The sequence below is a fragment of the Ananas comosus genome, linkage group 4 (assembly GCF_001540865.1).
Source record: "Ananas comosus cultivar F153 linkage group 4, ASM154086v1, whole genome shotgun sequence".
Lineage (NCBI taxonomy): Eukaryota > Viridiplantae > Streptophyta > Magnoliopsida > Poales > Bromeliaceae > Ananas > Ananas comosus.
Genome location: NC_033624.1, coordinates 7,996,703 through 8,019,482, shown reverse-complemented (window position 1 = coordinate 8,019,482; position 22,780 = coordinate 7,996,703). Strand labels below are relative to the sequence as shown.

The window sequence follows — 22,780 nt, the reverse complement described above, 5'->3', positions numbered from 1 at the left end:
AGTAGCCTAGCTCTATATATAGTATAGATAATATAGTAGCCTAGCTTCTATACACGCGTTATTCATTCATCCTTACATTACACCATTTATATCTTCATGTTGCAAAGGAGATGTTTTTTATTGGGTTTTGGTATGTTCTATACATTGGCCTGAGGCATGCAGCTAGAGTAAAACTTGACATGCAACTAAGTGTTCCTAATGGGAAGATACTGATAAATCACATTATTGAATACAAAATTCGACAGATTGAGTAACTTGTATATACCTGAGACTCTAACTGCTGATCCAGCTGATCACGATAAAACTCAATGTCAGTAGTCCTGACATTGTCCCGAAATGCTAATCTAGTATTCCACCTGTTTCATTTATATCATATTAGTTATGAAAAATTAGTATATAGAAAACTAAAAATGAAAAAATACTTACCGACGCCCTAATGGCATGTCGACAAGCTCAGGCTGCGGGCCTACTACCTCAGGGCGGCCAATATGCAGGTTGTCCCATGCCCATATCTATACAAAAAAAAACATTATTGTTAGAAATGAAAACAAAAACCATGACTTAACTAGAAGTATTATAAGATAAATTTTAAATTTTACATTCTTGTTAGTTCCTAAATTTTAAATTTTACATTCTATATTCAAATTTTAAATTTTAAAATTTAAAATATAAAATCTAATATTTGAAACCTAAAATTTTAAATTTGATATTTGATATTTAAAAGTTAAAAATAATATTTAAAATCTATGTCTGAAAGATGTTTATTTGTGTCACGCCCCGGATTACACAATTCCCGGACACGTCGACAAATCCGTCGTATACAAAGAATTTTTCTTGTATACGAAACGTATCGGTAACTGAAAATATACAATACTACAACCAATAGTATAGAGCTGTAAAGAAACCAAACAGGTAGAATAAAACAAGTCTCACATACATACAACAAAACGCTATACAAAGGTACTTGCTCCAGCGAGTTATAACAACTGTATGTACATGAACTCAACAAAATAAACCAAAACTACCTGCAATAGTGGATCCTCTATCTCAGCAACTCGTCGGGTAGGGCTCTAACTCGCGACGCCCTTACCTCGATCAGCTTCGGAAGGCGCAGCAACTGAAACCGGTGGCTCTGCAAAACAGTAGTAACAACTGGGCGTGAGAACTACTGTAAAAACAAGTAGTCCTCAGTGGGTACCGCCCTCAACATCATCGGCTCACCCACTAAGACTACAGTAGGAAACAAGGCTAAAAGGTAAACCCGGAAAGAAATCCACAGCTACATGCCACTACACTATCCAATTGTGTCTCACTTCTAATCCAATCTCATTAGTAACTGTGTACGCACCCGTCCCGCCTATCTAAACCGCGCTACCTCCACACTAAACAGTCCGTGGATAGCAACTAATCAGCGACATCAACGCAAAAGCACAAAGCCAGACTCCGGAGTGGTACTCGTGGGCACGACCCAACCGAGTATGCAAGCGTATCTCTGTCGAGTTCAATCAGGCTCTCACAGGCTAAAGTCAAGAAAGCAGGTCTAACAGTACTACCAACCACTAGTCACGTGCCATCGGCACAATCTGATATCGAAATGATCAAATCCGGGTCCGCCGTCAACCACTACGGCACCCACTAGTCCGGAACACTGTAAACACTACTGTAAAAATCGGCTCGGCATCTCAACACGAGCGTAACTGAAATCTGAACTACCTGGGATACTCACTATGAGGATATTGTAACAGTATAAAAAATACAACGGCCCCTATGGCTAAATCAGGTAGTTTAACATACGCCAGGTCCCAAACGCTGATTTTCTCTTATGTTTTATCCAAGTCCAACATGTATAATTAATAACAACTAATAACATGCCCCCAATTTAGTTTATATGTGTCACGCCTCGGGACACAGCAGAAGCCCACCCGGCACGTGTCCAGACCTGTCATATGTCTGAAACGTATAAGGCGTTTAAACAAAAGCAGCAAGTAAAGGAACAGAAAAGAGACATCTAGAGGTATCAGAGCAGAAGTAAACTAGATGCTGTAACAACGAAAGTAAAACAGCTACAATTCCACTAAATAAAACATGAAGTTATACAACCAAAAGTCTAAAAGAACAGAGTATAAATATATCACGGGTGGTCTCTATATATGGTACAAAACTCTCTCTCTCTCCCAACAAAACAAAAGGGAGAAAAGACCACCTAGGAGGAAGCCCGCTCCGCTATTGATCCTACGCGACTCCCTTGCCGCGATCGCGTGCATTCGCCGGTGCCGACGGCTCTGAAAAGTAAACCAAGAAACAGAGGCATGAGAACTATAAAATATAGTTCCCAGTGGGCAATTACTGTCTTCAGTATCATGCTCCACTAGGCCCAAAGTCAAGAAAGGGGGTAAGTATAGATATATGTGATAAGCAATAAGTGCAATATAAAAGAACTACGAACAATAAGTAAACATGTATGTTTCATGAACTACAATGCTACTACATAGCATAAAATGCACAAGTAAGAATGCTACTCTAACATGACCATGAATAAGCCCAATATACACTATGTTCGCAATGAAACTAGTGAAGATGTCGTCGTTTACTAGTTGTCCAAGTTCACTTTTCTTTTGATTATCACATTTTCAGAACTCATAGGTCCTACCCGGGGGTAGTCCGGCTTGCGCCGTGCCTAATGGCCCCGTGGTAGTCAACATCCCCACTCTAGGAATGAGCCTCCCCCATGGCAATCCACTTCGGTGCCCAATCCCGCACGGGCGAGCATATGTCGCGGTGGCTATCTCCGGAGTGCCGGCTTGTAGGGTGCGACCCTCACAAGCGTGTGCGAATGAGCACAAATGGCATGCAAGCGAACGAACCAGTCTCAAGTCTCAAGTCATCATGTCCTCATATCTAAAATATGGAAAGTAGCATGTAACACCATGGCCCATCGCTATGTCGTCGTGTCTAAAACACGGAATAATAGCCGATGTCACATGGCCTACACTATGTCTCTATGTTGCAGTTTCACTGTTTACTAATTTGAGTGCCCCTTTATGACACTTTTGTTCAATATGTCCAAGAGTGATGTCCAAGTTTCCAAATATATAATTCTAGCTCATTTCATCATAAGAGACGTATTACTATCTCACCAAGAGGGAGTACTACTCATATGCATGCATACAACACATATAGGCTCTACTATATAGAGTGGAATTTTTTTTACACATAAGGCATGCATTTTAGATATTCAAAAATTCACATAAATTCTATCTAGCATGAATATGTACGGATTTCAATGAAACGATAACCATAACCCCATAGGAGGCATTTTCCTCCCGTTACTAGAAGACAAACCCACCGATAGGTCCTAGGCTCTTCGTTTCGCCGAACGAAGTTGCCCACAACTCTCCTAGCACCCTAAAGGTGTAAAAAGAAGAGTTAAACAACTAAACAAACCATCTCAAAACTCAAACATTAACCTTTACAAGAAAAGGGCAAAACTCACCTTGTATGGTGAAATCCTCTCTCGATCTCCCAAAGAGAGTGAAAACCCTTATAATCCAACCTAAACAAAGGTTCTAAACCCATCAATTGAGATTATAAAGGCTTAAAACAAAAATCCCCAAATAAAACCCTAAAACCCAAAATCTAGGGTTTAATCTCAAAGTACTCAACAAAACATGAATCAAAAGCAAGAATCATGTTACTAACCTCACAAGAAGTCCCAAACAATGCTCAAAGTCCTCTAGGGTTGGAGTTCTCCTCACAAACCAGCCAACCACCAAGATCCAAGTCTTCTCCCATGGTGCAAAAACCACCAAAAGCACAAAAGAGCAAGGAGAGAGGGAGAAAGAGATCAAAATCCCATCAAAATCCATCAAAAATGGAAAGAAAACCAAGGGGAGGGAGCTCTCACCTGTTCTCCACGGTTTGGGGGGTTCAAAAGAGCCCTAGAGGGGCTGGGTGGAGTTTTATAGATGTTGCAACAATTGCAAAAATACTCCTCCACGAAACAGCTCATTCTGCACTGCGTACCGGTACACGGGATTGTGTACCGGTACACATCCCACGAAATGCCAAACCCGAGCCTCGGGTTGGCGCACAGGCTACCTGTGTACCGGTACACGGCCCTGCGTACCGGTACAACCATCAGCGTGTACCGGTACAACCATCAACCCTGTATCGGTACGCAGCCCTACTGAGGCTACCCGAGAGCTGACCAAAAACCCGACTTTTCGGACTTTGGTGTTAGGTTTTAAACCTCCAATCTCGGGGCTCGAACTATGGGTCGGAACACAGTCAACGACCCTCCACGAAGTGTGGAAAAGCTCAGAACACAACTAAACACTCGAACCTTGCAATTTGCAAAGGTCCAGCGTGTTACATTCACATCTCCTAAAAAGAAGTTTCGTCCGCAAAACTCGAAAGCAACGTACCTCAAGGCTCCATCTGGGAGAGATGGGGTAACGCTCCAGCATAGCGCTCTCCAGTTCCCACGTGGCCTCCCGCTCACCGTGGTTGCTCCAAAGAACCTTTACATACAGAATTTTTCGGTTCCGCAGTCTCTTCACTTCTCGAGCCAAAATCTTCAAAGGTTGTTCTTCAAAGCTCAAATCATCCCTAAGCTACAAGGGTGTAACATCAATCACATGAGTCGGATCATGTATACACTTCCGGAGGACCGATACATGAAAAACATTGTGTATGCCCGATAGGTTCGGTGGTAGGGCAAGTCAATACGCTACCGAGCCTACACGCTCCAAGATCTCATACGGTCCAATGAATCGGGGGCTCAACTTTTTCCGAATCCCGAATCTCCTGATCCCTCTAGACGGCGAGACCTTCAAGAAAACATGATCTCCAACTTGGAACTCCAAGTCTCGCCGCCGTCGGTCGGCGTAGCTTCTCTGTCTACTTTACGCAGTCAACAATCACTCCCGAGCTAAACGAACCTTGTCCTCAGCTTCCTGGAGCACATCAGGGCCTAAAGCCAATTTCTCGCCAACTTCACTCCAATGAAGAGGCGATCTACACTTCCGTCCATAAAGTGCTTCAAAGGGTGCCATCTTAATGCTCGCTTGATAACTATTATTATAAGCGAACTCCGCTATTGGTAGATGCTGCGACCATCCTCCCTGGAAGTCTATCACACATGCTCGAAGCATATCCTCTAAAGTCTGAATAGTGCGCTCCGACTGTCCATCACTCTGCGGGTGGAATGCAGTACTGAAATCCAACCTGGTGCCTAAGGCGTCCTGCAGACTCCTCCAAAAATGAGACACAAAGCGAGTGTCCCTATCAGATACAATCGAGGTAGGCACTCCATGAAGTCGCACAATCTCGTCAAGGTACACTCGTGCGAGCTTCTCCCCTGTCCAAGTAGTATGAATAGGAATAAAGTGCGCCGACTTCGTCAACCTATCCACGATCACCCAAATAGTATCATGCCCGGCCTGAGAGCGGGGCAATCCAGTCACGAAATCCATGGTGATCTTCTCCCACTTCCATACGGGGATAGGCAAACTCTGAAGTTTCCCCGCAGGCAATCGGTGCTCAGCCTTCACTTGTTGGCAAGTTAAACATCGAGCTACAAACTCACCAACATTCTTTTTCATCCCGGGCCACAAATAAAGAAACTGTAAGTCCTTGTACATTTTGGTGCCACCCGGATGTATAGCATAAGGTGCTCGGTATGCTTCTTGGAGAATATCCTCTTTAATTCCCAAATCTGCCGGCACACACAACCGTCTACGAAATCGCAATAACCCTTGATCATCCACAAGGAAATCATCGGTGCAACCATTAACTAGTTTATCCTTTATTTTTCGCAACTCCACATTGGAAGCTTATTTTTCTTTAATTCTATCCAAAAGTGTAGGTTGCACCACCAAGGTCATCAGTCTCAAGGGTGTGTCAGGTATCACTACCTCCAACTCTAACCGCTTCATCTGCTCGATCAACTGCGGTTGAGTGACAACATGCATCGCTAAGTTTTCCGTCGATTTCCTACTTAGCGCATCAGCCACCACGTTAGCCTTGCCCGGGTGGTAGAGAATAGTCAAATCATAATCCTTGAGCAGCTCCAACCATCTGCGCTGCCTCAAGTTCAGCTCCTTCTGAGTAAACAGGTACTTTAAGCTTTTGTGATCCGTGTATACTTCGCATCGCTCGCCATAAAGATAGTGGCGCCATAGCTTCAATGCAAAGACTACGGCTGCCAACTCCAAATCATGCGTAGGGTAATTCCTTTCATATTCCTTTAGCTGGCGAGAAGCATACGCGATCACCTTGCCATCCTGCATCAATACGCATTCCAAACCATTAAATGATGCATCACTATAAACCACATACCCTGCTCCAGCAATCGGCAAGGTTAGGATCGGGGCAGTAGTCAACCGTTGCTTCAACTCTTGGAAGCTCCTTTCACACGCACCATTCCAAATGAATTTGACACCTTTATGCGTGAGCCTCGTGAGGGGAGTAGATAACTTAGCAAATCCCTCAACAAATCTCCGATAGTAACCGGCCAAACCGAGAAAACTCCGTATCTCAGTGACACTCGTCGGTCTAGGCCAATCCTTGATGGCTTCAATCTTCTTGGGATCCACAGCTATACCCGATTCCGAAATCAAATGTCTAAGAAAAGCCACCTGTCGAAGCCAAAACTCGCACTTCTTCAACTTGGGGAAAAGCTTTCTTTCCCGAAGCACTTGAAGTATAAGCCTCAAATGTTCCTCGTGATCTGCATCACTTCGGGAATAAACCAAGATGTCGTCGATGAACACCACGACGAACCTGTCCAAATACGGCTTGAAAACACGGTTCATAAGATCCATAAATGCTGCCGAGGCATTAGTAAGCCCAAACGGCATGACAGTGAACTCGTAATGTCCATAACATGTTCTGAATGTCGTCTTTGATACATCCTCTGGCTTGATCTTTAACTAGTGGTATCCCGACTGTAAGTCGATCTTGGAATACACACTTGAGCCCTGAAGCTGATCAAACAAATCGTCGATCCTCGGCAACGGGTACTTATTTTCTATCGTGACTTTATTGAGCTCACGATAGTCCACACATAAGCGAAGTGACCCGTCCTTCTTCTTGACGAATAGCACTGGCGTTCCCTAAGGTGAGACACTAGGTCGAATGAAGTCTTTATCAAGAAGATCCTGTAGCTGTGCCCTCAACTCCTTCAGCTCCGCCGGTGCCATCCTATAGGGTGCCTTTGAGATTGAGGTAGTCCCGGGGACGAGATCTACCACAAACTCAATCTCTCTATCAGGAGGCATACCCGGTAGCTCAGCTGGAAACACATCAGCAAACTCCCGTATCACCGGGATGTCCTCAATCCTAGGGGTGGTCTCCTCACCCCTCAGCACAACACAAGCTAAATAGGCTGTGCAACCTCTGCTGAGCAGCTGCCTAGCTCGAGACGAGCTGATTGTCATCGCAAACAGCGAACTCTGGCATCCTCTAAAAACCACATCCTCCTGTCCCGGCTCTCTAAATGTGACAGTTCGGCTTTTGCAGTCGATAGTGGCATAATACTTGGTCAACCAATCCATGCGCAAGACCACATCAAACTCCCCCAGCTTGCGTAAGGCTAGCAAGTCCACGGGCATAACCCAATCTCCTACCCGAATAGGGCAGCGGGGGCAATAGTCTCTAATGTCCACAGTGTGGTTTGGTACTACAACCTGTCCTGGATGTGACAAAGGTACTAAAGATATGCCATGTAACTCAGCAAACAGCCGATCTATGAATGAATGCGATGCTCCAGTATCAAACAATGCACGAACTCTAATGCCATCAAGTAAAATGATACCTGCAACCACATCCTCGGCTGCTGCCGCCTTCTTTGTCTGAGCGGCATACATGCGCCCACTCGAGGCCGGTCGAGATCCCTCGCTCTGTCGCTGGGCAAGTGGCTGCCCAGGCTGATACTGTGCCGATGGAGTCCCGTGACTCGCGACTGGTAGAGCCGGCACTGATGCAGTAGATGGTGCTGGAGACGATCCCCTCGGGCACTCGGTCCGAAAGTGGCCCTCCTGGCCACACTGAAAGCACCTGCCTCCCCGCTGCGGGCACTGTGATGGAATGTGTGGACCACCACAGATCATGCACTGGGGAGGGTGGCGTCGATCGAGTCCTCCTCGATGCGTTGCCGAGCCACGCCCTCGCTGCTAGCTCCTNGCCACGCCCACGCTGCTAGCTCCTAGGGTGCTTCGACGGCCTCCTAAAGTGCGTCTGACTCGCACTCTCAGCCGCGGGCCTTTTGCCCTTACCCTTGTCCAAGCCCTCTCGCCTTTCCTGAACCTCAGCCGCGCCACTCTCCACTATGAGCGCGCGGTTCACAACCTCCCGGTAGGTTTGGAGGTTAGTGGATTGCACGAACCGGTAGATCGATGGTCGCAACCCTCGCTCAAAGATATGGGCCTTGTTTTCGTCGTCCCGCATGACGAAAGGCACACAATGCAGAAGTCGAGAAAACTCCCTCTCGAACTCAGCTACTGTCCTGTCCCCCTAGCGCAAGTTGCGCAAATCCTGCTCTATTTTTCTCTTTACACTGTCGGAGAAGTAGTGCGCCAAAAGGAGCTCGTTGAACTTCTTCCAAGAAATCGCTGACAGATCTGTGCTGGGGTTCTCCTGGATGTCCAACCACCAGCGATAGGCCTCGCTGTCCAGATGGTGAGTGGCGAGCCAAACTCGGTCCCTCTCCTCCACAAAGGTGTCACGGAAGAGCTTCTCCATATGCATCAACCACTTTTCCACGGCCCAGTGGTCGACCTTCTCTCCATCAAAAATTCGGGGACTGCACCTCCCGAACTCGTTGAGGCGCTCCATCAGTCGGTCCCGCTCGGCTCCCTCAACCAAAGTGGGGAAGACAGCTCCTGCTAGGGGCACCTGAACTGGTGGTGCCACAACAACCGTCTCCCTCGGCGCGGGCGCAGGTGTCGTCCTAGAAGCGTCGGGTGTAGGGGACGACACCCTCGGGGCAACCACCTCCACAGGCGCAGGTGGCGAAGGGACCTGTGTAATATACCGAAAATTCGGAGAATAAATATCGAACTTTAGTCAAATTGACCAAAGTGTGAGGATGGTACTGTAAGGTACCGGACTTCTAAAATCATGAGGTTACGGTGTCCATTTGGTTGGAGAGCCATTTGAATGGTTCCGGTAAGGTTGCGGTGTAATGTAATATACCGGATTTAAATATAAAAATAANATTATAATTATTTTTAAAATGCAATTTATTTTTTTATTATTTATTACTATTACTATTACTATTTATTATTTCTCCAAAATCTTACCCCATGGCAGCATTCTCTTCAGGGCGCGTTTGGTTCAAGTTATATAATATTACGGTATCTTAGATTTCATTACTACTTATGATGCATTAGCGTGTTTGGTTTCATACAGTAATGTGCATTACTGGATTGCAGTGGTTATAGCATTAATATGTTTTGTTCTATCTATAAAATTCAGTAATCTAAGCAATAAAGTATAGCCTATTTCAAATTTGCCCTTAACCATATTTTATAAACTTTTTTTTATTGAACAAAAATATAAATTTAATATTTTAATTTCAAATATAAATATAAAATTTATAAAATTAAAATCCAAAATATAAATATAAATATAAAATTAAAAATCTAAATTTAAAATTCAGAAATTAAAATGCAGTATTCTAGAGGTTTGGATAGGATTGGCTTCAGTATAAGTGACTGGTCGACACATCTGGAGAGTGTCAGACTGAGTCGGAGTCGTTTCAGCACGAAATGGATGCAGAAATGGACTCGGCGCACTCAAATAAGTAAAACTGGAGTTTTGCCAGATTCGGGCGCCCAGAACTGGATTTGGGTCGCCCAGAACTTGAGTGCTGGTCTGAGCAAAACTGGAAGCCAATTCGGATCCTATATTTCGGGCACCTAGAAGTGGGTTCGAAAATTTTCCTCGTGAATATCATTTGCGCTGACACGTTGCTGGTGGTAGATGAGGTCCGCCGGAGCCGAATATGGGCACAGCAGACCACAGGCGGAGGAATCGATAAGGAGTAATTGTATGGCTTGGAGGTTTCGGACGCCCAAAACATGGTTTCGGGCGCCCGAAATTGACCGTTTCTGCATGGGCAGCAGATTGATGGTGGTTGTTCCTGGGGCTTATCTGATCATTCCTCCACACTATAAATAGATGGTATTCTACTCCTTTGAGCTCTTTTCTTCCCTGCTTCACAGAGAAGCTCTACTTTGCATTCCCACCCCTCAAAACTCCTCAAATTATTTCAAATTCCACAATTCCAAGCTTGAAGAGTGCTGATTCTGCAGATTTCTAGCAACAACCTTCAGCGTTTTGGCTCGTGTGCGACGTAGGAAGCTCCGTTTGCCATGAAACTTAGTTTGTTGGATTCTAGACTTCAAGAGAAATTCGTGGAGCCCAAATTGATAGAATTTGGTTAAGGTTAGCTCAATCATTTTCGCTTTCTTCTCTGCTGCTAGTGGTTTGAGCTGAAATTGAGTTTGTTGTGGTTTTCTTGGAGCAATTGTAACATACTGGACCTTTGCAAATTGCGAGGTTCGAGTGTTTGATGTGTGTTTCAAGTTTTTTCAGGTATTCTGGAGGGTCGTTGATAGTGTTCTGACTTATGGCTCGCATATCGAGAAACGAGGTTTTTAGCTTAGCCCTAAGGTCTCCAAAGAGAAGAATTTAGGCTGCTCTCGGGTTGGGTTTAGCAGGGTGTTGTACCGGTACAAATTGTACCGGAACAAGAGGTTGTACCGGTACAACATTGGTTTGTACCGGTACAGAAGGTTATTCTCTGCCAACCCGAGGCTCGGGTTTTCTGTCTGGCTGGTTTTGTACCGGTACACTTTTTCGTGTACCGGTACACAGTGCAGTTCGCAGACTGCATTTTCCTGAAGGGTGTTTTTGCAATTGTAGCCTTATTACATATATCCCCCACGCCCCCTCTGGGTCTCCCTGTGCTGAGAACAGAGGAGAGAAGGTAAGGGAGCCCTCCACTTCTTCTCTTTGATTTTCCTTGATTTATGTTAGAATTTTTGAGGTTTAAACTCTCCTTTTTGCTCCCTTTTGCTTCTTGGTGCCATTTCCACTATGGTTGAAGGCTTGGAGCTTAGATTGAGGCTAGTTAGGGGAGAGATCTTTAACCCTAGTTGATTTTGAGCCTTATTTGGAGCTTCTCTTGAGGTTAGCAACATGTTTCTTGCTTTGGATTCAAGTTTTAATAGTTTTTATTAGATAAACCCTAGAAATGGAAATTAGGGTTTAGTTTGGAAATTTTTTATTTGGAGCTTTTGGGACTCATTTGATAGGTGTAGAACAACTCGTTGGGATAGATTTGAAGGGCTCCAAAATTGAGTTTTAGTGGCGATTATTTTTTAAATTCGCGGCAATTATAAGTGCCGCCAAATAGTTTTGTGGCAATTATGACAATTGCCACTATTGGTAGGGTCGCTAATACTTATAATGGCATTTGTTCCGGCGGTTGGTAAAAATTCAAATAAATTCCGCTAAATATATATAATAGCAACTATTATAAATGCCGCTAAATAGTATACAATAACAACTATTATAAATGCTGCTAAATACTATACAATAACAACTATTATAAATGCCGCTATAATTAATTATAATTGCCACAAAAAACATACTAAATGATTGATAAATAAAGCTTATAGCGGCAATTACAATTAATATTAAAATACTTGATTCACAACTAAATACTACAATGAATTGAAATATTAAAAAATAGTAATAACCAAAAAGTATTAATAATTTGTATAACAAATAGTCTCAACTCTCAAATTACAATCTCAGTATTCAAGTTAAATTTCGAACATAAGTTCTAACAAAAAATACTTGTTCAAAATGTAGTCAAAAAATAAAAAACACCGCATGGTTGAAACTGTTGCTTCCCACTTCAATTTCCGCAGCTCCAGCTGTTCTGGATCAACTAAAAAAGAAGTCATAAAATTAGTATCCGAAATTATCAAATAAAAATCATCACATCAAATTTTTGAAAAATATGAAAGTTAGGTTGTACTGATTTGGTCTAGCTTTTCTTTTCATTTTGTAACAATAGCACTCAAATTAAGTAGACAAGCACATCTGAAAATGAACATGAGAATAACGAAAACTCAAATACACATTGACAGACTGTAAGACGAACAGAGAATAGTCTGCTGGATCTCAGAAAATTCAGAATCCAACTATTATTTAATAGATCTCAGAAAATTCAGATTAGAACAAATACACATTGACAGACCAACAAGCAATTTGCACGAATATCAGACCGATGTTATTTGATATTCTTAAATGAGTTTGAAGTTGAAATACCATTACCTTCAGACTATGAAAAAAAAATTAAGGTAAAGTCTGCTGAAAATATTCCGACAAAGCGCAACCAAACTGTAAGACGAACAGAGAATAGTCAACTTCAAATCAACTGAAAAGAAACTATTAAGTTCTAGGATTTGCAAGAGTAATTGACTAGAGCGAGCGAAAAGTAACATCGGAGAATCGAAAGTAATTCAATTTAGTGCTACTGTTAATATACAGAATATGATGACCACGAAAACAAAATTTTTGCAACTGTGAAACATGTTTCTAGAAATCTGGTCAGCGAGGAAATAAGCTGATATGAACATGAAAATGAATCTGAAACACAGTCAGAGAACAAAGTTAGTAGTATTAAAATGTAGCAATGGACTAATCCAGATATCATATTATTCAAACAACCCAGGCCATTGTACGCGAATTTGACGCAGCAGTTCAGATAGTTAAATACATGATAGTTACGGCATAACTTCAATCCATTTTAATCTTTTCGTGCCACTCTAACCCTCAACTCTTGCTAAACTCTATCGTCTATCCATTATAACAAATAGAAAAATCTCACCTACTTTTGGCATCTGCGAGGACATATACATTAAAAAGATGTTAACCAATTATTCCCCACCAAAGTGGGGTTATGAAAGGAATTTTTCAGGGACAATCATAATTTTCAGCATTTTGTGCAAAATTACTAGAAAGAGTTGAACTTGAAGATTATTAAAACTGCACCAAGCTATGGCCTCTCGAATAGCAACAAAAGTAAAAACAAACAGGTTGAAATTGATACAGCTTATAACATATGTCAAAACAACCAACACTAAGCTAATATTAAACTAATATTCAATTAAGTTCGATCGTCATCCCTACAAATAAATTCAAAATCAGGTTGAGATCCAGTCATGAACCAAAAGCAGGCTTTGTAACATATCGAAACCCGAAAACGATAATCGAACTTTAATCAAATTGGTTAAAGTGTCGAGAGAAATGGGCTGGCGAGTTCCATTTTACGTTCCAACAAGGTTGGAAGGGCAAAAATGAGTTTAGAAAGGGTTAGAAAGGTTTTAGGATCGATCGGCGCGAAGTAGAGTCGAATCGGAGCCAAAACAGAAATCTGGAGCATTGTGCACCGGTACACCATGGTGGTTGTACCGGTACAGCAAGCAACCCGAGCATAGGCTGCTCTCGGGTTTGAGCCTGCGCGAAAGTGTATCGGTACGGGACCCCGTGTACCGGTACACAAGCTGCGAAACCGAGAGACCTTGCTCTCGGGTTTGACCTCTGTATAGGGTTGTACCGGTACAAATGCCCGTGTACCGGTACACTTTGGGTCTGACAGCCCAGTGAGGTCTGATATAAATAAAATAAAATGGGGGACCTAGTTGCAATTGTAGCAACATGTTAACACCCCAACACCTCCCCCTCTCCCTCCCAAAGCAACACACATTTTCCCTCTCTCATTTCTCTCTTTCTCTCTCTAGAACCTCTATAGGGTTTGGTGGAGAAGGTGGAGAAGAGCTTGGAGAAGGTGCTTTTGGAGCTTGGAGAAGACCTAGGGCTCTCCTACAAGGTGGACTTGCGGCTAGCTTGTGGCTAAGGTGAGGTTTTCATGGAAACCTAGGCTAGGGTTTGATTTTCTACCAGGAAACTTAGGATTTTGGGTTTCTCTCTTGTTTAGAAATCCTCTAGAGGCTTGAGCTCCATGAAAACCCATGAGAGCTCAAGGTGCTCTAATGGTGGATTTTTAGGGTTTGCATTTTGAGCCCTAGAAATGGTTGGGATGGTTCTAGGTGAACTTCTAGAGGTTAGACAAGCTTTCTTTTGCTTGTTTTAGAGATCAAAACCTAGGATTTAGCAATGGGTTTGGTTAGGGTACTAAATTTCGAGCTTTTGCCCTAGGATTTTTCGGGGACGAATTGAATCCGTAGAAACCTAATTGGGGGTGTCCTAAACGCGTAAGGCAACTCCGTTTAACGTTATGAAAATATTTGAAAATAGTCCATGTACATAGGGCCTAATTTGGCACTATTTTGGTTGTAGGACGCGACTTCCACGTTCGTGAGGTGTGAGAGGCTTCACATCTTTCCTCTACTACCACTCACAGTAGGTGGTGCATTCCAAGGACATCGAAAATCTCTCTATGTCTAAGTGTCATATTTTGAGCATATGTGCATTTTTGAGCATCTTACATAATAGGGTTAATTGTGAGCTTTTTTATAGCCTAATGTAAATTCAAATGTATGTTAAATGTTTGTAAGAATGTGAGAATGATGATCCCTATGTATGCATGATTGTGACAAGAACCTAGAAGGGTTAGTAAACGAAAAGTGACACTTTGACATAGATCTAGCAAGTGACATTGACGAGTCTAGAACACTTAGTAAACAAGTGTGGCATTTGGCATGAGGACAAGAATATAGCACTTAGAGAACAAGTGTGGCATGAGTACAAGACCTTGATAGTGTATATGACACCAGTGATAGTAGAGAATGCAAAGAAAAGAATGATTGAGATAATATAACATTTCAACCCTAGAGTTAAGGGTCATTGAGCATGGTCTTCCTTAAAGTTAAGAAATGGATTGAACTTAGAATCCTCAAATGTAGGATTGATCGTACTCACTTTTAGTCCTTACTCGAGGTTGTGGTAGCTCCCCCTCGGGCGATGTGCTCCGGAGTCGACATCACTGGGTTGTAGCGAGTATCTCCCCAGAGGGCGGTCCCATCGGGTTGTAGCGGGTATCTCCCCGATTATTGGGATTTTGAGTTGGTGAGTTTGTTCAGGGCGAAACCTACGGGTTAGCCAAGAGATTGGGTATTGGCACTATGACCTTACATTCATCATGAGCATTACATTGTGCATATCATTTTATTTTGTTCAGACATATTAGTTGCATTTGCTAGTTGGTTACTTACTTTCTTTCATTCTATTATGCCTGATTAGACCTAGTGGGATAGTCGGCGTGGTTGGTTGTCGAACCCACTGGAAACTTTGTTGTAGTTCTCACACCCCTATTTCCACAGAGCCGAGACCCAGCGAGCCGGCGGACGATCGCGGTAAGGGTATCACGCTCTAGGCAGCGACCGCCTGAGATGTTTTATTACTTAGTTACATACCTTTTTATTATATCATCTTTTGTACCTTGATGATTTAGTTGTTAAAGAAAAGAACATGTATGATGTAAAAGATCCTTATATTTAAATGCAAGCAAGAAACGATATTTTGAGATCCTGTGATGTAAAGAAAAGAAATGATGAAAAATATAATCGATTCCCTAAGTGTAGTTATTTACTTTCACTCTTGGCTATTATTTGCCCTCGTGCAAGCCATTGTGTATGCTTTCGCTTATGCAATTTCTATACTCCATCTGTACCTCTTGTTGAGCCTTGGGCGGGCAGGGAAGGCTCTGTCCGCTCGGCGTCTGTTTCACGCTCTCGAACCGGCCAAATAGGATCGGGTTCGGGGCGTGACAGGCTTAGATATAGATGGTGTATGCTCAACAATAAACCTATTTTGTGAGGCAAAAAAAGAGAACATGAGGTAATTATATAAGAAACTAATATGGCTAGGTACGATTGTGGCAATAAAGAAAAATCTAAATTCTTAAGCATCTCATGAATAGTCCTAACCACACACTACAAGTCCTAACCACACACTACAACCATACGGGTTTATACAATATAATGCATGCATTTTAAGCATTGTTATGTCACGTATTTCACATCAATTCAGGTTCACTTAGATTTTAGCATGTCTGAATTTATTTCAATCTTGCATCAATTCTCCACATACTAACTTCAATTCTAGTTAGTGTAAGATGCAAGTTTGAGCTCCACTACCGTTTCCTCTCCCTGTATCTTAATTTTGAAATGGAGGCTTCAAGGGCTGCAATTGCAGCAATGATTGTGCTGCCAGCTGCTAGTGCAGCTGCAGTTTACTTGCTGCCAGCCAACAGAGAGAGACAGAGAGAGCCAGCAGGGAGAAAGGAAGAGGTAGGAAGAAAAGAAGAAAATAAGGGAGTTATTTAAGTTAACCCTCAGCTCCTCAACACAGGTGACATCCAGTAATTACCAACAAATCTTAGCAAGAGAAGTTGGAAATGGATTAAAAAGCTGAAATTTCAGTACAAGAATATACAAGTTGGAAGACTCGAGTTACCAAAAATTCATCTTTTACTAACCTCCAAATCAGCTCCAACAATGATCCAACCAGCTGTGGGTGAAGTTAAGCTCTCTACTAACCTTCCAAAAGTTCAGCTACAGAGGAAAACCCAAGGTAATTCCATCAAAACTCAAGAATTCTGTAGAATTCAGCAATTTCGCATTTCGGTTAGTAAAGCCCAAAGAAAAGAAATTCACCCTATAGCACCTTTTAATAAGCTTAAATACACTTTCCTCTTGTTCTAGGTAAAGGTAGATTGGTCCTCTACTCATAAAAAGCTCAGCTAATGGGACAAATTTAAAGAAAATCCATCAAATCCAAGAAATAGTCCAAAATCCCATCTCCAATCTAACTCGAAATCACGTCTACTAACCTGAATTTCCTGGATAAAAAGAGAGAGCAAGCTGAGTTGTAAACACTTCATTCCCCTACTATAACTGTAACACACTAGACCTTTGCAAATTGCGAGGCTCAAGTGTTTGATTTATGTTCCGAGCTGTTCCACACTTTGTGGAGGGTCGTAGACAGTGTTCCGACCTATGGTTCGAGTCCCGAGAATTGAGGTTTAAAACTTGGCACCAAAACCCGAAAAGTCAAATTTTTGGTCAGCTCTCGGGTAGCCTTCAGCAGGCTGCGTACCGGTACAGGGTTGATGGCTATACCGGTACATAATTGATGGTTGTATCGGTACGGGATCATGTACCGGTACACAGGCAGCTTCCCAGCCAACCCGAGGCTCGGGTTTGGCATTTTCGTGGGATGTGTACCGGTACACGGGCCCGTGTACCGCTACGCAGTGACAGATTTTGAATGGTCGAACTGCAGGGGTGTTTTTGCAATTGTGGCTATTCTATATATCACCTATGCCCCTTGGGGCTTTCCCTGAGCTGAGGAAGGAGGAGAAAGAGGTAAGAGAGCCCACTTTACCATTTCTTTGGTTTTGATATCCTTTTAGTTTGGATTTTGGTGGATTTACTTCTCTTTTTGCCTTTTGGAGCAATTTCCACCATTGTTGAAGCTTGGAGCTTGGACTTGAGGCTTGTTTGAGGAAAGATCCTTGAACCTAGAGGACCTTGAGTTTGGGTTGAAGCTTTTCAAGAGGTTAGAAACTTGTTCTCTTCTTTTGACTCATGTTTTATTGGTCTCTTTGTGATGAAACCCTAGAAATGAAGATTTAGGGCTTGATTTGGGGATTTTTGATCTAGGGCTTTCGGAGCTCAATTGATTGGTTTAGAATCATCCTCTAGGTTGGATTGGAAGGGTTCTAGCTCCCATTTGGAGCTTGGGAAGAGTTTGCTTCACTATAGGTGAGTTATGCTCTTATCTTGAGTTTGTTATTGTTTTAGCTTGTTGTAGTTCGTTTCGTTCGTGTAACTCCCCTGGTTTTACCTATAGGGAGCTAGGAGGATAGTGGGCACCTCCCATCGGCGAAACGATGGGCTTCGAGAGGACTTGGTGGGTTTGGCTTCATTAAAATGGAGGGAAATGCCTCCTATGTGGTTAAATGTTTTCATATTCTATAAATACATGCATATCTATGTTAAATGAAATTTATGTGAACTTTAGAACGCTTAAGACCCCTATGTTATGCATCATGAAAAATTGACTCTATGTTGTAGAGAGAAGCATATGCATTGTTAGTATGCATGAGTTTAATGTTCTAATGAATGATGTAAGATCATGTTTCTTGTGTGGAAAATGATTAGAATGACAAGCTTTTAGACTTATTATCCATATTGGGACATAGTAAGCAAAAGTATCATAAAGGGGCACTTGAACTAGAAAATTATTGAACTACAACTTAGAGATATGATGATAGGCCACTGGAAATCTACTATATTCCATGTTTTAGACATGATGACATAGAGATAGGCCATTGAGACAGTTACTATTATTCCATATTTTAGACATGATGACCTAGAGATAGGCCATTAAGACAGTTACTATATTCCGTGTTTTAGACACGATGACATAGAGGCAGGCCTTTGGGACATGTGCTGTATTCCGGGTTTTAGATCCGATGAAACAGTGATGAACCACTGGGACCTGAGACGGACTTATTCGCTTGCATGCCATTGTGCTCATTCGCACATACTTGAGAGAGTCGCTCCCTACAAGTCGGCACTCCGGAGATAGTCATCGCGACACATGCTCGCCCGTGCGGGATTGGGCGCCAAAATGGGATGCCGTGGGGGAGGCTCATTCCTAGAGTGGGGATGTTGACTACCACGGGGCCATTGTTGGCATGGCGCAGGCCGGACTACCTACGGGTAGCTTCCACAGGATTGGGTTACTGGTGACATATTGTACCTTTTGGACATTGACTAGAATAGTGGATAATGACACATTACCATTCTAGCTTGTGATTATTGTGATGGGCTTATACTTGTACAATTATGCTATGGTAGCTTATTACTTATGCAAATTCATGCTAAGTAGAGATAATGTGGTAGCTTATTACTTATGCAAATTCATGCTAAGTAGAGATCATGTGGTAACTTATTACTTATGCAAATTCATACTAAGTAGAGATCATGTGGTAGCTTATTACTTATGCAAATTCATGCTAAGTAGAGATCATATGGTAGTTATTACTTATGCAAATTCATGCTAAGTAGAGATCATGTGGTAGATTATTACTTATGAAAGTAGTGACATCATGCTATAGTGAACTTCCATTTCTGTGATTTATTTATTCATATTATTCTTACGTGCCTTACTTACTTCCCTTGCTTAGTTTTGGGCCTAGTGGTGCATTTCACTGAAGTCAGTAATTGCCCACTAGGAACTATTATTTAATAGTTCTCACGCCCTCTGTTTGATACTTTCTTTTCAGAGCCTTCAGCACCGGCGGAGGCACGGGATCGCGGCGAGGGAGTCGCGTAGCTAGTTAGTGCGGAGCTTGCCTTTGCTCCTAGGTGGTCTACTCTCTTTTTGTGCTTTTGGTGAGAGAGAGAGTTTTGTTACCATGTATAGAGACCGCCATTGTACCACTTATAGCATTTGTACTCAGAATTCTGTCGTTCTACTCCATGATTTATTTTTGTGGATTTTAGCTCTTGTTATACTCTCATGTTGTAGATTCTAGTAGTACCTTACTCTGATATTGCTAGATCTCTTTGTATTATTTAATTTTATTTATTGATGTATCGTAGACGCCTTATATGTTTTAGACATATAGCGGGTCTAGACACGTGCCGGGCGGGCTCCTACTGGGCCCCGGGGCGTGACAATAACATACCAATTTGAAATTGGAGCTAATCTTGTTACATAGGCAAGCCTTTTCAAACACTTCCCTAGAATTAATTGGGAACGAATTAAATTTGGCAAGGAGTTTAGAAAGATTTGAACTCATGACCTCCTACTCTAATACCATGTGAAACTATAAAAATTTAAGATGATATAGAAAACGTCTTAATATTTTACACAACGAAACAACAATCAAAACAACAATCAAATGCTTAATAATTTGTAAATATCTGCGTACCTTTTAGGATTTCCATAGGGCAACAAATTTGATGAGTTTCCGGCACTCTAGGCCACTGATAGAACTGTAGAAGCTCGAATTTGAATCTCTGAAAAATTGAATGAATTGCATATAATAAATTCTATTTGAATAGGATGGAAAAAGCCTATGAAAATATTAAATGAATAATAATGCTTGTAAACACCTGCTGTCTGATTCCAAAGTGAACAGATATTTCCTCGTTAATTGATGGACCATGAAATAAAAGTATAACACTCAAATTTATACTCGGAATTATCCGAAAAATATATCAAAATTGTTGGCAACATCTAAGGGATCATATTGGAGATTCTGAGTTTGCAGTTGCTGCTCAAGTTGAACTTCTGCCGCCTTTGCTTCATAAAGCATTCGCAAATCCTATATTTCTTTCTTTAAGCAATCTGCCAACTACAAAAAGAACAACAAACGCAAGATCATTTGTACTTAAATTGATGTAAATGTCGAAAAAAAATAAGCGACAGCAAAGCACATTTTTCGTCAGCGCCTTTTGGTTTCATTTGTATCACATAAATGTCCTAGAATTGCTATTCATTTGGATCATATATATTTTGATTCACAACAATGAGCTTAATTAAATTGTAGTTCGGTAGAAATTTAACCTAAACTCAACCTTAAACATGATTTGAATTTAATTGTTAGTCGATATGAAAACATACTTCAAGCTTCAATTCTAGCAAACAAATGTAACCACGGGCACCGATATGAAAATACGCTACATCATGCAGAGCTTTTCTAATTAAATTAGTTACTTTCACCATAGAACAACTTCAAATTCACATTTGCTATGTTCTGCTTGAGCTTTTCGTTCTCCTCCTTCAGTTGAGTCTGTTGACGAGTGTAATACTAGATCATAACAGGAAATTTTTGCATCTCCAACTGCAATTGAAGGGATATTTTCTAGGTCATCTAAAGGGTTCAGGTCCTTCTCATATTCTTTAGTTCGAAACCTATAGCCATTAGTCACCATGGATGGCATCAATTGTTTCCCTCATTAGTAAGAACATGTGCAGCCAATTATTCTACAAATCGATCAAATCAAGAACCAAGAGAGGTTTGTACTTATTAATAATAACAATATACATATGTCGCTATTCTTCAGCTAGCTGTCTGACATCAGTTTTTCAATTGCTTCACCTACATGCTCCTTATTCATGTGGAAAATCATATATATTTAAGTTTTAACAATCGGTAAGATTCGTGATTCACAAGAGTTGTAAATGGCAATTGAACCATTGTTTATCACATTATCAACCATTGTTTGATCTTTTTCATTTACTGTTTCATGTCTTTCATGATTTTGAATGTGCCCTTACAACTATGGGTTGCATCATGCTCATACCATTATAATGGTACATTAGTTATTAACATCATATCGTCTGATCCTTTTCTCAGGAGAGAAAAGATATATCCACTGTAGATGATCCCTTTGATCCTTCGACATATAATATTCTAGAAAAGCTAGTGACATTTGCCGAGGGTGCTTCATACAGTGAAGTGATACTAGCTGGGTTGGGCATAGCGGCCTTGGCTGCCTATGCGGTTTTCAAAAAGCTAATCTTCGAGCCGAAGGAGTAAGTTTTCTGTTCTTTTAAATGCCGGTAATTAGGAAACTTCAAATGTCTGAAATAGGAATAAGAACTTAATTTTAAATTTATACTTTGTTTTCAGTCATCGGGGAGATGGATGATGTTCTATTTTGGTAGTTTATATATGTACAGTATAGTTTCTGTTATATATTAGTATTTCTTTCCAACTCTGATATCTACTAGTTGTAGCCTCTAAAATTGTTTACATATACTTCTGACGCTTCATGTGCACGAGACTTTTTGTATATATTATTGATAAACTCTCATTTCTATGCAGGTAAACTTCTATATTCGTGGACCCCATGGTACTGGAAAGGTGTACGCTGAAATGTTCAAAGATCGTGAGGACAAGAATTGGAAGTTTACATACCTAATAGTTGAGATCAAGTCTCCGACCCAAGCACAGTTGATGTTAGAATCCTATGTCCCAGCTTAGGATTGGGGGGATGCTACGGTATTTACGTTTTTAAGTCTCATCGTTTGGGTCGTAAAGGGTGAGTTCAACATCGACTATAGATTTTGCCTGCTAATCTTTTCAACATGGTGTTCTAAATTTGTCCTTCCATTTTGATGAAATTTCGAGTTCTTCTTCCTTTTTGATTTACAAATGCAATTTTTTTCATTTTTACTCATGATGTAGACAGATCAAATGCAATGTTTCTTAGCTAGAGTTCGCAAAAGAAACTAAAGTTTACATTATTTATCAGAAAAAGATAAAATAAAAAGAAATCTAAATTGTAATGTATAAAAGAAATGCAGAATAGTGTTCAAGAGAAAATTCACCTTTTCCAGACTTTGTTATGATCGAAGCTGCAAGAACCACCTGTTTGAACAAAACATAGCAAATTTTTAGTTGATTTCCTTCAGACTTTGAATAGTCATTAATTACTGAAATTATAGGATGAAGACTGATATACAAGTATAAACACAATCTATCCATTTTTCATCTGAATTGAATAAAGTCAAGAATAAGTACATTAAAAGTGTTGGCCTAGTGGCCCTAATCTTCTATTAGATTTTGATGATAACAAATAATTACGATTATTGGACTAATCTTTTATCTTGAGTTTTGTGTTTTAGATCTCTCTATATTCAAAAAGGATTCAAGATGGGCAATATTCTAGCACTAAGCTTCACCACTTGAAGCTGTGTTTGCTTCCTTTGTCAA

General features: G+C 41.3%; 1 long non-coding RNA gene across 1 annotated transcript; it reads right to left on the bottom strand.

Moving 5' to 3' along the window:
- On the bottom strand, nucleotides 107–1,197 carry LOC109709733. The gene is made up of 3 exons (XR_002216209.1): nucleotides 1,026–1,197; nucleotides 427–512; nucleotides 107–356 (listed from the first exon to the last, which is right to left on the bottom strand). It is a non-coding gene; the product is annotated as an uncharacterized LOC109709733 (long non-coding RNA).